The sequence below is a fragment of the Neomonachus schauinslandi genome, chromosome 6 (genome assembly GCF_002201575.2).
Source record: "Neomonachus schauinslandi chromosome 6, ASM220157v2, whole genome shotgun sequence".
Classification (NCBI taxonomy): domain Eukaryota; kingdom Metazoa; phylum Chordata; class Mammalia; order Carnivora; family Phocidae; genus Neomonachus; species Neomonachus schauinslandi.
The window spans coordinates 146,228,021-146,243,136 of NC_058408.1; the positions used below are offsets into that span (position 1 = coordinate 146,228,021).

Genomic DNA, 15,116 nt, shown 5'->3' on the forward strand with positions numbered 1-15,116 from the left:
TCAACCAGGAAATTAAAGAAGAATTAAAAAAATTCATGGAAACCAATGAAAATGAAAACACAACTATTCAAAATCTTTGGGATGCAGGAAAGGCAGTCCTAAGAGGAAAGTATATAGCAATACAAGCCTGTCTCAAGAAACAAGAAAGGTCTCAAGTACACAACCTAAGCCTACACCTAAAGGAGCTGGAGAAAGAACAGCAAATAAAGCCTAAACCCAGCAGGAGAAGAGAAATAATAAAGATCAGAGCAGAAATCAATGAAATAGAAACTAAAAGAACAGTAGAACAGATCAACGAAACTAGGAGCTGGTTCTTTGAAAGAATTAACAAGATTGATAAACCCCTGGCCAGACTTATCAAAAAGAGAAGAGAAATGACCCAAATCAACAAAATCATGAATGAAAGAGGAGAGATCACAACCAACACCAAAGAAATACAAACAATTATAAGAACATATTATGAGCAACTCTATGCCAGCAAATTAGATAATCTGGAAGAAATGGAGGCATTCCTAGAGATGTATCAACTACCAAAACTGAACCAGGATGAAATAGAAAACCTGAACAGACCTATAACCACTAAGGAAATTGAAGCAGTCATCAAAAATCTCCCAAAAAACAAAAGCCCAGGGCCAGATGGCTTCCCAGGGGAATTCTACCAAACATTTCAAGAAGAATTAATACCTATTCTTCTGAAACTGTTCCAAAAAATAGAAATGGAAGGAAAACTTCCAAACTCATTTTATGAGGCCAGCATTACCTTGATCCCAAAACCAAAGACCCCATCAAAAAGGAGAATTACAGACCAATATCCCTGATGAACATGGATGCAAAAATTCTCACCAAAATACTAGCCAATAGGATCCAACAGTACATTAAAAGGATTATTCACCATGACCAAGTGGGATTTATCCCTGGGCTGCAAGGTTGGTTCAACATCCGCAAATCAATCAATGTGATACAATACATTAACAAAAGAAAGAACAAGAATCATATGATCCTCTCAATAGATGCAGAAAAAGCTTTTGACAAAGTACAGCATCCTTTCTTGATCAAAACTCTTCAGAGTATAGGGATCGAGGGTACATACCTCAATATCATAAAAGCCATCTATGAAAAACCTACAGCGAATATCATTCTCAATGGGGAAAAACTGAGAGCTTTCCCCCTAAGGTCAGGAACGTGGCAGGGATGTCCACTATCACCACTGCTATTCAACATAGTATTGGAAGTCCTAGCCACCGCAATCAAACAAAAAGAAATCAAAGGCATCCAAATTGGCAAAGAAGAAGTCAAACTCTCACTCTTTGCAGATGATATGATACTTTATGTGGAAAACCCAAAAGACTCCACCCCAAAACTGCTAGAACTCATACAGGAATTCAGTCAAGTGGCAGGATATAAAATCAATGCACGGAAGTCAGTGGCATTCCTATACACCAACAACAAGACAGAAGAAAGAGAAATTAAGGAGTTGATCCCATTTACAACTGCACCCAAAATCATAAGATACCTAGGAATAAATCTAACCAAAGAGACAAAGGATCTTTACTCAGAAAACTATAAAATACTCATGAAAGAAATTGAGGAAGACACAAAGAAATGGAAAAACGTTCCATGCTCATGGATTGGAAGAACAAATATTGTGAAGATGTCAATGCTACCTAGAGCAATCTACACATTCAATGCAATCCCCATCAAAATAACATCCACTTTTTTCAAAGAAATGGAACAAATAATCCTAAAATTTGTATGGAACCAGAAAAGACCCCGCATAGCCAGAGGAATGTTGAAAAAGAAAAGCAAAGCCGGCGGCATCACAATTCCGGACTTCCAGCTCTATTACAAAGCTGTCATCATCAAGACAGCATGGTACTGGCACAAAAACAGACACATAGATCAATGGAACAGAATAGAGAGCCCAGAAATGGACCCTCAACTCTATGGTCAACTCATCTTTGACAAAGCAGGAAAGAATGTCCAATGGAACAAAGACAGTCTCTTCAACAAATGGTGTTGGGAAAATTGGATAGCCACATGCAGAAGAATGAAACTGGACCATTTCCTTACACCACACACAAAAATAGACTCAAAATGGTTGAAAGACCTCCATGTGAGACAGGAGTCCATCCAAATCCTAAAGGAGAACACAGGCAGCAACCTCTTTGACCTCAGCCGAAGCAACTTCTTCCTAGAAACATCGCCAAAGGCAAGGGAAGCAAGGGCAAAAATGAACTATTGGGACTTCATCAAGATAAAAAGCTTTTGCAAAGCAAAGGAAACAGTCAACAAAACCAAAAGACAACCGACAGAATGGGAGAAGATATTTGCAAGTGACATATCAGATAAAGGGCTAGTATCCAAAATCTATAAAGAACTCATCAAACTCAACACCCAAAGAACAAAGAATCCAATCAAGAAATGGGCAGAAGACATGAACAGACATTTTCCCAAAGAAGACATCCAAATGGCCAACAGACACATGAAAAAGTGCTCAATATCGCTCGGCATCAGGGAAATCCAAATCAAAACCTCAATGAGATACCACCTCACACCAGTCAGAATGGCTAAAATTAACAAGTCAGGAAATGACAGATGTTGGCGGGGATGCGGAGAAAGGGGAACCCTCCTACACTGTTGGTGGGAATGCAAGCTGGTGCAGCCACTCTGGAAAACTGTATGGAGGTTCCTCAAAAAGTTGAAAATAGAGCTACCATATGATCCAGCAATTGCACTACTGGGTATTGACCCCAAAGATACAAAAGTAGGGATCCGAAGGGGTACATGCACCCCGATGTTTATAGCAGCAATGTCCACAATAGCCAAACTGTGGAAAGAGCCAAGATGTCCATCGACAGATGAATGGATAAAGGAGATGTGGTATATATACACAATGGAATATTATGCAGCCATCAAAAGGAATGAGATCTTGCCATTTGCAACGACGTGGATGGAACTGGAGGGTATTATGTTGAGTGAAATAAGTCAAACAGAGAAAGACATGTATCATATGATCTCACTGATATGAGGAATTCTTAATTGTAGGAAACAAACTGAGGGTTGCTGGAGTGGGGGGTGGGGTGGGAGCGATGGGGTGACTGGGTGATAGACACTGGGGAGGGTATGTGCTCTGGTAAGCACTGTGAATTGTGCAAGACTGTTGAATCTCAGATCTGTACCTCTGAAACAAATAATGCAATATATGTTAAGGAAAAAAAGAAGAAGAAGAGGGTAGCAGGAGGGGAAGAATGAAGGGGGGGAAATCAGAGGGGTAGACGAACCATGAGAGATGATGGACTCCGAAAAACAAACTGAGGGTTCTAGAGGGGAGGGGAGTGGGAGGATGGGTTAGCCTGGTGGTGGGTATTGAGGAGGGCACATTCTGCATGGAGCACTGGGTGTTATGCACAAACAATGAATCATGGAACACTACATCTAAAACTAATGATGTAATGTATGGGGATTAACATAAGAATAAAAAAAATAAAAAAATAAAAAATAAAAAGAATATTATTGGAAGCAATCTATGGAACAGCTGGGGGCTCAGAAATGGGCACAACCAGTATCCATCAGGGTAGACTAATTGCTGTAATAAGCCCAACATTTCAGTGGCTTAACACAGTTCAGTGTGTCACAGCCTAATCAGTGGTTGTTGGTAGTGGTGGTGATAGTAGTGCTGGAAGTAGTTAGGGCTGTTTGCCCTGGACAGTCATTCAAGGACCTGGGTTCCTTCCATCTTGTGGCTCCTCCCTGCACTATGTCCTTGGCATCTCTCTATTCAATCACTAGATGATGAAACAGAGTGAGGACCACCAATGGGAGGTTTGTCGTGAGCCATCTTGGAAATGGCACACACTTCCATTCACATCCCACTAGCCAGACCTAGGTGCAAGGCATCTTGGGAAATGTCGTCTGAGTGTGTTCCCAGGAAGACATGGAGGTGGGAACCCTACAGAGCACCTGTCATCTCTGTCATAGGCAATGAAAACTACTTAGGAGATTTGCTGAGTTTTGACCAATGGGATAAATAAGTTCGCACCATTGAAAAAACATTCCATCCTTACATCTCTGTGCCCAGATTTAGAGTCCTAGAAGACAGTGCAATTGGCCCAGTTTGGTCTCATGCCGACCTGTAGGCCTAAGGGAGGGCAGGACTCCTACCCTGATACTTCCCAGATGGCACACAATGCCGGGAGGGGAAATTCCCCGAAAGGAAGCACACCTGCCAAATCCCATGAGATCCGGATGAAAGCAAGAGAGGATGCCGGAGCCCACGCATACTCCTCTGGCCACAGTTAGGACCTGGAGTTCCTAAGTGAAAGAGTCCTGGTCCTTCAAGACCAATCAAATGATCTATTGATTGAAGAAGATTTAGAGGTGACAGGAGAAATGAGGAAGGTCCTCACAGAGACCCACTTTGTTTCCATAGAACAGGGGTTGGCAGACTATGGCCTGCACCCTGATGCCCATTTGTATGAGGAAAGTTTCCCTGGAACACAGCCATGCTCATTCACTTACATATTGCCTGAGGCTGTTTTCACATTACAACAGCAGATTTGAGTAGGCGTCACAGAGACTGTACAGCTCGAAAAGCCAAAGAGATTTACTCTCCAGCGCTTTAAGAAAAACAGCACGTCCACCTCTCCCACAGGGGAGGCAGTAGGATGGTCTGAAGGTGGCCTCAAATTTTTAGACACTCCTCCCATTGAGAAGTGGGTCTCCTTGCTTCCCTTGGCTCTGGGATGGTGGAAGTCATGCTCTGTCAGCTTCAGCCTAGACTTTCAAAGACTGCTTCCAGCTCTGCTTCCTGTGTCTTAGAGCCCTGAGCCACCACGTAGGAAGTCTGACTACCCTGCTGGAGAGAGCACATGGAAAGAGAGAGGGCCCCAGAGAGCCTAGCCTCCCAGTTGTCCCCACCAAGCCACCAGGCATGAGAAGCCATCTTGGACCCTCCAAGTTCAGACTAGCCACCAACTGAATGTCACTTGTGCCATTGTGTCTCCAGTCAATGCCACCTAGAAGAGAAGATGCTCCCAGCCAATTCTGTACCAAAGGTCTGGTCCATAAAACCATGAGATGTGATGAAATGGTTGTCACTTTAAGTCACTGGGACTGCTGTTCGTTTGGAGCATTAGAGACCCAAGGCCAGCAGGGACAAGAACAACTGCGTTGACGTGTCCTTCCTCATGTCTACGACTGGGAAGAGGGGAAAGGGAGGTGGAGGGTGGTGGAGATCACTGAGTCACCCCATGCGGACTCTGGGACTTTGGAGATGAACTCTGGATCAAATCCATTTCCCAAACTTTGAAAGCAGAGGGAAGCAAGATGCTCCTCAAGAAAGTTCATGAAACATGAGGCACCAGACCCAAGGCTACGGAACCCCAGGTCCCCAGGGTTAGCCGGCTGCTCCTCCAAGGTGCTGGGAACGACAGCCCGACAGTAGGCTCGCAGGGGAGTACTGGAGGCAATCATACAAAACCAATAGAAAAGAACAAGGGTGTAAAAGGATTTAGAGAAGATGCAAATAGAGAAGACAAAGAAGACCCACATCGACATCGCTGTTCTGTAAGAGAACAGAACAGTGTCTATCTTACCTCTCTGAGCTGGCAGGAAAAGCTCTCTACTTTGGAGGACCCACTCCATTACAGTGGGCACGCCCGCCCCCCCAGAGAATCCACAATAATCTCTCCATCTCAGAGTCCTTAATCTAATCCACCTGCAAAGCCACTTCTGCCATGGAAAGTAATGTATTCACCGGTTCTGGGGATCGGGGTGTAGACATCTTTGGCGGGGTCTGTATTTATTCTGCCTACAATAGTGAGTGATGGTTATTTCTTAGAATGAGGATTTTTCTCTTTCAAATTTCAAAGATTTCATAATGGCTACATACCATTTTTACAAGAAAATACAGATTATTGTTTGAAAGACAAAGCAACTTCCTTGCCTCTCTTGGGTGCTGCTACTTCCCCCGAATGGGATCCTGTGTCAAAATACCCATAACCGGCAGGTTTCTGTCTAGATGCCCCAGAGCATTTGTCACTGGGTGGTGCTTCTCAGTCCCCATTTCTCTGGATGGATCAGAGGACACCTGGACAATATAACCCCCACACAAGCGAATCTGGATATTGAGAAGGTCCGTGGTTATCACAATAATCGCCAGCCTCTGGGAAGACCCAATGCTGGGCAGGGTACTTTCCCTGCCTTGTCGTACTTGATCCTCACCACATTTGTAAAAAATGGTGGGTTCTGTCATTACCTACTTTACAGCGGCTCAGTGAGGCTGAACAACTCGCCTGAGACCCAAGGCCACGTAGCCGCTATCCATCTGCCCAAGGGCAGGGGGGAGGGAGTGGCTGCCCCCTTCTATTTCCACAGTGCAGAAAGGGACTGGCCCCCACCTGGTAGGGTTTGGGACACTGGTCACCAAAGTGACCGATGTCTGTATAGTTCCTCCAGGACCTTACTGATTGTCACCACCACGTTGGCCATTGTGGATAGAAGTCAGACATTTTTTTCTGTCTTTCCTCCTTTCCCTCCAGTATCAGTGGAAGGGTGGGGAGGGGTGTCCTTCAAAGGGGCTCTGGATGTCCCCCCAGCTCCTCTGGAACTTGACCTTTTGGCAGAAGCCCTCTCAACTTTGCCTGACCCCCTTTCCTTCTCGCCATTGAAGACACACCAGTTCAGGCCCCTTTCACCTGACAAGCTATCCCTCCTTGGCCTGGGTCCCCAGGTAGTACCCTTTCTCTTCCTCCTCTTCTCTCAGCTCTAGATCTGGGTATCTGCCCACCCCTGAGTTGTTCACAGGCATCTCAATCTCATGTCCAAACAGACTTGCCTCTCTAGCCTTCCCCTGGGGCCCCTGAAATCTGGCTCCCCTTCCTGTGTTCCCACTCCTTGATGCCACCCCCAGAAGCCGAGTCACCCGAGGCAGAAACCCTTCTAGGTCCCTCACCCAAGCCTTCCGGGTCCTGGAGATTCCATGCCTTGTGAGGTTCTCACGTCCATCCATATGCTTCTCTCCCCATGGCCTCCCCAGTCACGGCCTCTGTCATTTCCTAGTGTCCCTGTCCACTGCAACTCTACCTTCCTGGTCCTCTAGCCCCAACTCGCCTACTCCATTCTCCTTGAACTTCATCCTCCAACGAGCTCACAATTACTGAAGTTTCCCGTAAAGACTGCTGTCATTGGTCCTCTCTGGTTCCTCTGACCGGAGTGTCCAGCCCGTTAGCCCCCGCCCCCCACACTCATAGGTAGATAGATGATAGAGATAGATAGATAGATGGATGATAGATAGACAGATAGATAGATAGATAAATTTGATATCTATATCTGATCTCTCTCCTACTCCCTCTCTCCCCCTGACACTTCTTAACCCCCCGCTCTTGGGCTCATTTTTCTTCTCCTCCTTCCCTTGTCCCCCTTACCTCCCTAGCTTTGGTGTCCCTCCTCTCTTCCCCCATAGCACCTTGAATTTCTTCTCCTGCCGGGATACATACCGACCTGTAATTGTCTGTGTATCTGTCCTTCCTGCACAACTGTAACCTCCTTGAGATGGAGGGTGGTGTTTTATTCATCACGGTGCCCTCAGGACCTGGCTCTGCACAAGCATGTAGAGGTTTGCATGTTTGTGGAGTCAAATGTGAGAGCAGGACCTGTTCCGTGCTCCCTGACCTGGTCCCTCAGCCCCTTCTTATCCCTGCCTTGGTCTCACCTCAGAGGACTCAACAGCCCACCCATCTGCCAATCTTCCTCTGCACCACGCATTGAGCACAGCACCCTGCCAGCTAGATACCACCTTAAGCCCCTTTTTACAGAAGGGGAACCTGAGGCTCAGGGGCCTTCAGTGAATCGAGCACATCAAGAAGGCAGAGCATGCATGTGTGAGAGCATATGTGTGTGAGCATGTGCATGTGTGTGTGAGATCATGTGTACGAGATCATATATGTGAAAGCTTGTGTATGAGCGCATGTGTGAGCATGTGCACGTGTGTGAAAGCATGTGTGCACGTGTGCGATCATGTGTGCATGTTCATGTGTGGGCCCACCCGCATCTCCCTGATCTTGCCTGACGATGCATGGGAGTCAGAGGTGAAGGTACATACGTTCCCACCCCCACCCCTTCCCTTATTAGGGTCCAGGCCTCCTGCCCAGGAAGTGAGCTGTCAAGGCCTCCAGGGCTTCGGGCTGCCAGCAAGACAGCCACTGGGGGGAGCCCTGGAGCTGTGAACAGCCAACGTTGTCCTTGGCTGAAGGGATCTGTAGCTGAGGGGGAACGTTTGTAGCCCTTAGGGCAACTGGGTGCCTTAATGTGTAACCGTTTGTGGTCCTCTTGTGTCCCACAGCAGCTGAGAATTTGTCACTACTCCTTCAAACATGCTGTAGCTCCTAACTAGCCACCCGTGTCCTTGGGCTTGGCTGTGCCCGAATCGGGAAGGATGTAGCAGCTGACCTTCGCCTGGGGTTGGAGGGGTTGGAGGACCAGGGCCGCTAGCCTAAGCAGGTGGAGCGCAGCTCTGTCTGCCACGGAACTGCTGTGTGACTTTGAGCAAGCCCCTTGCCCTCTCTGAGCTCCAGTGTCCTGATATCAGTCAGGATTCTGAGGTAGAAATGACAGAACTAAGTCTAAGTGAAGCTGCTTGGGCAGCTTACATAATTCAGAGAAGGCAGAGAGCTGAGCAAAACAAGAAACAAAGGACCGAGCTGGGTCACCCCCAGCGCTGCTTGGCTTGAGCTGCCACCCACCGGCCCTGCTGAACGACTCTGGCTCCGCCACTGCTGCCTAGTGTCCCAGCATCTGCGTGTCCCTTCCCTGGATGGGATCACACGGTGACTGCCTCTCTGCACAATGATGTCTGCTCCCTCCTATTTCCACAGTGCAGAAAGGGACTAGCCCCCAGTAGGAAGGGCTTGGGAGACTGGTAGCTAGAAGTGACCAGTATTTGCCACCTTTCTTATCCATGTTGCGAGTGGCTGGATTGGCCGAGATCTTGCACCTGAAATAGTCACTACAACACTCTCTAACAATGTACAGCATCTACCACGGACCTGGCATTATTCCAAGTACCTTATGCATATAAACTCATTTATTTTTTTTTAAAGATTTTATTTATTTATTTGAGACAGAGAGAATGAGAGAGACAGAGAGCACATGAGAGAGGGGAGGGTCAGAGGGAGAAGCAGGCTCCCTGCCGAGCAGGGAGCCCGATGCGGGACTCGATCCCGGGACTCCAGGATCATGACCTGAGCCGAAGGCAGTTGCTTAACCAACTGAGCCACCCAGGCGCCCGCATATAAACTCATTTAATCCTCCCAGTTCTATGAGATAGATTCTATTATCACTCTCGTTTTACAGACAAGGAAACGGAGGCATGCAGAATTGAAATAATTCTCCCAGGGTCACACAGCTAGTAAGAGGCAGAGCATGGACTTGAGCCCAGGCAGTCTGGTTCTCTTAACCTTGTGCCCAGCTGCCATGCTGGACGTTCTCCTGAGGTGTCTCCAACGACCCCTACTCCTCAGGAAATGGACCAAATGACAAACACACACACCAGCTTGGAGTTTCTCTGCTTTTCTAAGCCTTCTTTGTCTCTCTGGTTTAATGACAAAACCGCTTTTCTGTCTGAAGAGTTTGTCCTTGGGAGAAAACTTTCTTATTTTGTGGAAGGGAGGTCAGTAAAATGTTATAGAAACCACAACCTGACTCAGGAGTAGGGATGAAATATATTTGTTTGTTAAACATTAAATCAAGAAATCCAGAAGGTGAGAAAGAACAAGTGCTTCTTTCTCAAATGCTCCCCGTGGATTTTCTGCCAAACTGCTGTGAGTGTTCAGGTGGGACGTTGGTGTCTTTGCACGGGACGGACCGCCAGGGGGCAGACCGTGCCTCGACTCGACCCCGTTGAATTTTGACTTGAAAGATGAATCTACAAGTCGGCTTTTTCCAGAGCAGGCTATTTGCAAAACAGCCAGGAGGTGTGGCTCAAGGGACTAGGATTGTATTTTTATCTGCTGCTCATTTTCAGCAATCTGGCAGAAGACTCTGGCACAGAAAGGAAGTGCCTGCCTCCTGCAAAGCACGGCTGGCATTATTTGGGAAGAGGGGGTCTAGCGTGGTGGACCCAAGTTCCAAAGTATTATTGCCAACCTTAGCCATCACGGAGGAATTGCTCTCTGGCCTCCCCCCATCCCCCGTGGGACTTCAGTTTTGCCTCTGGCCAGAGTCGGATGCCTCTGCCCTGCTTTTCAACGGGGCCCGAGGAGCTGACTCAGGGCAAATGGCCACTTCCCCGCTGCAGCCAATCCATCTGCCAACAGAGGCTTGGCTCAGCAGAACACCAGGTTCCCAGGGCCAGATGGAGCCCTGCAGCCCTCCTACCTGGAGAAAGATGAACAGACATACTCCCCAGGTGAAGGGCGGCATGGGGCTAGAATTCCAGGCAGGAGGCTCTGGAGCCTCCAGGGGGCGCTCCAGGTAGCAGTGTGCTCTGTCCTCAGAGGGCTGGCATCTCCCTCAGAGGCCGCGGCTCATCTCCTTCAATGCCTCGCTCCTGAGGCCCAGGCCCCAGCTGCACAAGTCCCACTGAGGGGACTGCAGAGTCACAGGGAAGAGGACGCCTTACCAAATGTGATTCCTGTGGACCCACCTTTTGTTTTACTTTACCTGCCACCTGCTTGGAAGAGATACCTCCTCCAAGAAGCCCCCCTCTGACTCCCTTGCTCCTTTGAGGTAAACAACCATGTCTGAGTCCTCTGGGTTCCCTCCGCCTGGCTCAAGCCCAGAATAGACACCAGGAATAAGAGGTAAATGAGTGAATTGCCACTGTGTTCACTTTTGATGGTAGATAGTTGCAGCCCCCGCCCACCACTGTTGCCATGCACTTACACACACACACACACACACGCACGCACACACGCACGCACACAAACACGCCTCTACCACACCCTTTTCCTATACAATAGCATTAATCTTCTGTCTCATCTGCCACCTGCTTTCTTACTGGAACCTCTGCAGCGGCCTCCTGGCCCAGCCCCTGTCTTCAGCCTCCGCCCAGCAAACCAGTCTCCAAGGTCAAATCCCTTTGGTGGCTCCTCCCTTCCCCATGGCTGCATCTTGATCTCCCTATCCCACCCCGGTAGCCCAACCACAGGGCGACTCTGCCCTGTTCTCCACACACTGTGCTCTTTAGCACCTGCGGACCCTTCCCTTCATTATTCTGGAACGCTGGCTCATCCTCCAGAGTTCAGCTCCAAGGTTACATCCTCTGGGAAGCCTCCCAGGATTCCTCCAGGACCAGCTGCAGGCAGAAGTGTCAGGGCTATGCCTACGCAGGAAGTGGCTGAGGTGCCCTGGGAGACCCAAGCCTCCTGGCCTGGATGGAGAGGCTAGTTTGGAAAGAACTACTAAGATTCTGGGCATTCTCACTCTGCTGGGGCGGGACCGCGGAGCCTATCACGTTACCTAGCCAGAAAAGCAAAGACAACCCCTGATTCATAGGCGCAAATACCTGTAGGGCATTCTGCATCTGATAAGAGTGGATGTTTTTGAAAGAGCTGCTGTGGGCTATTATGGAGTGCCAGGCCCTGGGGGAATATCGGGTAACAGAACCTGCCTGTTGCAAAGCCTCCGACTGAATCATCTGAGGAGGCAGGACAGAAAGGATGAGGAAAAGGAAGTCCCAGAGAGGCTGCGTGGCTGCCCCAGGCCGCACCATCGGAAGACTTCTTGCTGGGCCCAGTGTCCTCACCTGTCTCTCTGCCTCCCACCTGAGTCCCTGTGCCATGGGTGAGTAGGGGACACTCTGAACAGCGCCCTGTGCAGTTGTCCTGGAGTCTCATCCTGCCCCCAGCTGGCATTTAACACCTGCCAGGTGCGGACCAGACCAGAGCAAAGAGAACAGGGGAGGCTGGGGATGGCTTTTCAATTTCTGCCGTGGCTTGAACTGGCAAGTGAAGGGCGGAGAGATTTGGGGGGAAATGAGATATTTTAAATGCTCCAGGAGATCTTCCCATTCAAGAGAAGTACATGGTGACTTCTTTTCTAATGCAGATGTGTCCTGATTTATCTGTTTGTCAATCTGGCTTTTTGTGCCTTGATTCGAGGAACTTTTTTTCTTTACCACAAAGTCAGCGGGGCCTCAATCCCCTTTGCCCAGCTTGTGGGTTTCTCTTGAGTTTGCGCAGGGTATTCTGTCCAGAAGTTTCCAATTGTTCGGTAGTGGGATTTGTCAACCTTTTCCTTTGTGGTTTCTTCCAGAACTCAAGGTTTGGGAAAAACTCACTCCTTGAAGTTATAAATATTTAATTTTGGCGACTTTTCTAGGCTTCAATTTTTGCCATTCATTCTTTTTTGAAATTGTTGAAAGTGTGTTTGAGATGTCACTCTGGATTTTTTTTTTTTTTCATTTTTGTCAGATTGCAAATCAATGGTCTCAGTTGTTTTGTGTTCCTACTTTGCCCCCGGCTGTTCAACTGTGTTCTTTCCACTCCCCCTTCATTCCCGCTCCTCTCCCGCAGGGTGTGAACATCCTTCAACTGTCCGTGCATTTACACACACACACTTGGGTCTGGATGTAAAGTGCATAAGCACTTTACTTTTTTCTTGTATAAATAGGATTCTATTATAGGCACTATTACTGCTTTGCTCTCCTCACTTACTCCTACGTCCTGGAGGCTTTCCATGCTGTGTACAGAGCCCGCTCCATTTGTTAATGACCATGCAATATTCCAAGGGACAGATGTGACATATTTTATCTAACCAACCCCCTGTTAATGAACATTTGGGTTGTTTCCAATTTCTCGCTATTGTAAACAATGAAGCAATGAACATCATTGTTACATACATCTTTGAAGGCAGGGGAAGCATTAGAAATGGATTTCTAGAAGTGGAAATGTTAGTTCTGGAGTTTAGATAGATACACAGTATCAAGAGTTTTGACAGATATATATCATCAAATTACCCTCTACAACCCAACACCCATTTCACTTCCATGACAATGTACAAACATGCCTCTTTCCCTACATCCATGCTAACGCTTGATTTTTTCCTTCTTTTAAATTCTTGATTATGTTATGGGTGAAAATAACCTCTCATTGTTGTCTTAATATGCATTTCATTTATTCCCATTGACTGTTGCATTTCCTCCCATGTGAAATGCCTCTGTTGAATGACTAGACAAAAATGAATGGAACATCAAGTTCTTGGCAGAGATGGGGCACAGTGAGGGTGAGAAAGAGGAAGGAGTGCAGACTAGACTCATCTCAGTAGGGGAGGAATGGATGAGGCAGGCAACAATGATCCCTCACAGGGACCACCCCACCACTCAGATTCCTGGTGGACAGGGCTGAGTAGAGCACAAATCCTACAGGGGATGGACAGGTGGGACCAGCCAAGCAGCCCTGTAAGCTGTACCCTGACCACAGGTGCCCTACCAATGGGGTCCAGGTGAGGCTGGACTCCAGCCAGAAGTCAGCCCGTGGAGCTGTGCACTCTGGCCCAGGCGATCTCAGTTCAGAGGAAGCTGAGACTTTTGCAATTTATCTGCTTCATCTGCCTGCAGGGGGCGCCTGTTTCTATTCATGCAAAAGCTACCTGTGTGTTAATGATGGTTCTGGGACACCAGCAGGTGTCTACTTGGCTACATCTGCTGCTGGAGACCCATATAGTTAGGGAGCAAGTAGAGATAAGGGCCACAGGGCAAGGAGGACCTCTGAGGCTGCCTCTTACCTCTGCCAAACCGCCCCACCTTCAGTGGAGTACTGAGGCATCCGTATTCCAACATGCCAATTCCCCATCCAGACCCAAGTCTCATCTTTTCCAATGTTGGATGCAGCTCAAACTATAGAGAAATGCATAGGCTGGGTGCATCTTGAACAAACTGGGGTGGAGGAATTAGGAGAACCACTCAGCACCCAAACATTCTAAGACAGAGCTCTTGCTTGACCTTGAACTTCAACAGCACCTTCTGTGTCCTGCAGCCAATTTTAGCTACCTAGATTTCTTGGCTTGTTTCAACATTTCTCAAAGACACTGAAAAAAAATTCCTTCTTTTTGCATGCTTCAGAGATGTACCAGTATTTCATCTCATTAGCATTTGTTTATTTTCTGGAATACAAAGAGCTAAAACCAGAACAAACCAAGTTCCTATGAGTGTGGGAGAACAACTTCATAAAGATGATTGGTAAATTCAGATTGTTAGTTGTTTGGGGCCATGTGAAAGGATGCCATGAAAGAGAAAATATTTTTAGTATGACATTTAATCAATCCCATTGTTGCCCAGTGGAAAAGTGTAAATAATTTGGCTCTGTCAAAACTTAGGAACAGAATGTTAAGGACTTGTGGTTTCCCAAAAATTACAACACAGTTGTATCCAGACATTCAAGGGAAGGACTGAGAATATTTAGGGACGTATTCAGCATAATAGGCATAATAGGCAGGACCCTGCAGTATGGACCACAGACTGGCATTTGGCACTGATATACTGCTGAATTTGCACAAGACTCTTCCCCCTCTGGATCTCGGTTACCTTGCTCAAAAAATGATAGAGACAATACTTCTAGTCATGATGGAGTAACAATACCAGATTTTCTCTCTCATCTTAAACAGAAAACTGAATAATATATATGATAAAGCAGGCAGCAAAGGACATTGAGGTTAAAATAAAGGAAACAAACAAGGTGAAAACAACAACAAAAAAGGAAACAAAACAAAACAAAAATAATAGAGAAAAAGCAGTGAAACCGAAAGCTGGTTCTTTGAAATGATCGATAAAATTGATTAACATCTAGCCAGTCTAATGAAGTGAGAGAAGACACAAATTGTCAATACGAGGAGTGTGAAATCTGACATTATTTTAGATATTACAGACATTAACAGGATAACAAGGGAATAGTATGAGTAACTTAATTGCAATAAATTCAATAACTTCTATGAAATGGACCAGTTTCTTTAAAAATACAAACTAACACTCAAGAAAGAATTACTAGCCTAATGTCTCAGATCTATTTAAAATTGAATTTGAAGTTAAAAAAAATCTTTCCACAAAGAAAACTCCAGGCTTAGATGACTTCAGTGACTAATACTAATACTAATACTAATACTAATACTAATACTAATACTAA

At 46.8% G+C, this 15,116-nt stretch overlaps 1 long non-coding RNA gene across 1 annotated transcript in view; it reads left to right on the forward strand.

Moving 5' to 3' along the window:
• The first annotated feature begins 11,673 nt into the window (after positions 1-11,673).
• Positions 11,674-15,116, forward strand: part of LOC110592767 — a 37,102-nt gene continuing 33,659 nt past the window's right edge. Inside the window, exon 1 of the long non-coding RNA XR_002481127.1 lies at positions 11,674-11,781. This is a non-coding gene — a long non-coding RNA (uncharacterized LOC110592767). The remainder of the gene's footprint in view (positions 11,782-15,116) is intronic.